The sequence below is a fragment of the Gossypium raimondii genome, chromosome 9 (genome assembly GCF_025698545.1).
Source record: "Gossypium raimondii isolate GPD5lz chromosome 9, ASM2569854v1, whole genome shotgun sequence".
NCBI classification, from domain to species: domain Eukaryota; kingdom Viridiplantae; phylum Streptophyta; class Magnoliopsida; order Malvales; family Malvaceae; genus Gossypium; species Gossypium raimondii.
Window position 1 is genome coordinate 32,164,002 of NC_068573.1, and position 2,929 is coordinate 32,166,930.

Sequence of the window (2,929 nt, forward strand, 5' to 3'; positions counted from 1 at the left end):
TCCAACGGTACAAATCAATTACATCAACGGTGAAGATTAAAGGGTATTTACAAATTAAATCTCTAAGATTACAAAATCATATATTCTAAGATTACATATCATATCTAAGATTGCATATATCATATCTAAGATTGTATATCATATCTAAGATTGCATATCCTCGAAGATTATGTTTCCATATGTGAGTCCGGGCTAAAATTGGGTATTACAACTATAATTTAAGAAATAAATATGTGTTTAAAAATAACATATAATAAAGAACGAAATATATGATTTGAAACTAATTAATAGTAGTACATGAAATATGCATGGTATTAAAACTAACAAAAATAGATTAAATTGTTTATTATTATATTGTCATCAATCTTGAGTCGGTGTTGAGTTAACTTATGACACAACTCAATCAAATAAATTATTAATCCTAGAAATCTTATTACATGCGTATGCGTGTAGAAACCACAATTTAGAACTCAAATGTGTGTTTAAAAAACATACAATAAATAATGAAATGCATGGTTTGAAACTAATTAATCATAATAGCACATGAAATATGTATGATATTAAAATAAAATATAGATTAAATTGTGAGTAAAACTAAATTTAAACACATAAATACATCAAATAAACAATACTAATGCACTACAATTATTTATCATGATTTTGTTAACAATTGTGAGTTAGTGTCGAGTTAACTTGTGACACTAACTCAATTAACAACATTATTAATATATATATATATATACTGACTAATGGATATAATAACTTATTCAGTATTAAAATAAAAATATATAAAATATATTAAAATGAAGTTTTGATTGAGTGGTAAATTTAAAGTTTTATTAATTCAATTGGTGTGGATTCAAATCTCATTATACGCATAATTTAATTGGTTTTTTGTTAAAATAAAATGCTAAAATACCATTAAATAGTATTAACTTATGTTAACTATGGAAGAGAGTTTCTATAATTTCTTAAACAAATTCCGTTGAGGGTGACACCAACTCAATAAAATACTTAATAAATAGCATAGATATACAATTGATGAACGTAACAAAGCATACATAATAAATTAAAATGTATAAAAATATTAAAACAAAGTTTTAGCTTTGTGGTAAATTAAACCAATACAATTGATTCAGTTCAAATTTTATTATAAGTATATTTTTATTGAATTTAAAAAAACAAAAGACTAAAATATTCTCAAACAATATAACTTATTTTAATTACGAAATGATATTTTCTTAAATTTTTAACTGAATTGATGATATGATTCGAGTGAACCAATTCAGTCAAAAACTTTAATAATAGTCTAATTGTAACATATATGATATAAGATTTGTAAGATAGAATTTATTTATAAATGTAAAGAATATGTTTGGTGTGAACTTTTCTCTTTAACAAAAACTCCAGATGTTTAGCTTTCTCACTCTGATATCTCTGAAAATAGTAGTGATTTTAGTTTTTATAGATATTTTGGGTATATATAAGATTGGTCAAGTAAAAGATTTTGTCAAATTAAAAATCGTTTTCGAGGGTCTTATTATGATTAAGCACAATATTGATGTTCATAAGATTGGAATCCGAAATAATGAGGAGGAGGATAGGCTATCTAAGACTTGGTCTTTTGTCAATCACTGATATGGTGGGTTTCTTGGGACACTTGATAATGGTTTTTTGGTAGATCGGTGTTCATTGTTAGGTTGGTTTGATGATGACGGGACTAAGATACAATTTTCAGTGATTTGATCAAGGTGATACATCTCCAGTTTGTTTTTGAATTCTTCTATTGCGGTCACTATCAGTTTGTCTTTCTCCTCTTTTAGGATTATTTTGCAAACATGACATTTGTACATCGATTTATGTTGTCTTAGTTAACGTTTTTACTATGTGACATGTCATTATATTTTTATTGTTCATAGTTTTTTAATGATAGTATTTTATTAAAATAAATAAATGTAAAGAATATTTTTAAATTAATCTAATATAATAATAAATTACATACAATTAATTTGGTATTTCAAATTACGTAATAAATTTTTTTTGGTTTTCTACACCACTCAATTTAAATTCATGATTTTTTCGGAAGTCTTTAATTACTTTTTCCTCTTTCTTTGTACAATTAATATTTTGATAATATAATCATCATATATTATTCATATAAAATATGTATATCAAATTTGATGTAAATTAACATTTTAACTATTTGTTTTTGTAAAAATTTTAACCGTTTAATGAATATTAATATATACAACATTATAGATCAATATGATGAAATATCGATAGGTTCAAAAATTACATGCATGACTAGGGTAAGCCGAAAATTTTTTTATGGGGGCCAAAATTAAATTGTAATTTTTACGATATTAAAATATAAAATTTAAAGGATTAAATCAAAATTTTATCATTTTTAGGAGGCAAGTGCAATTTCACTTTTACTAATTTAAAATTTTAAAAATATTAAAAGGCCAAAATGAAAAACTTTCCATTTTAAAGGGGACCGAGCCCTGCCAACCCCCTAAATTCGCCTCTGTGCATGACAAAAATCATTATTTTAGATCAACATGTTAAATTTAATGTAAATTAAATTCAACTACTGAATTGTTAAACTATTAAAATATATTAAAAAAAGAAAAACTAAAATACTTTTAAATTGGTATAAATCAACCCTTGCTTATATACATATTATAAAGTATTTGCCTGATTTTAGTATCACGTTATTAGACGACACAAATTTAATAGTGAAATGCCAAAACAAAATGGGAATTAGATTATAGTGTCATTTACTAAGAAAAAACATATCCACAATGTTATCATTAGAACTACTTAGTTATTATTTTCATTTGCTCCATACAAATGAATAATTAAAGTTAAAATAACCATTCACTTTTTAAAAAAAATATTAATTTAGTTTTCAAAAATTAATTATTTT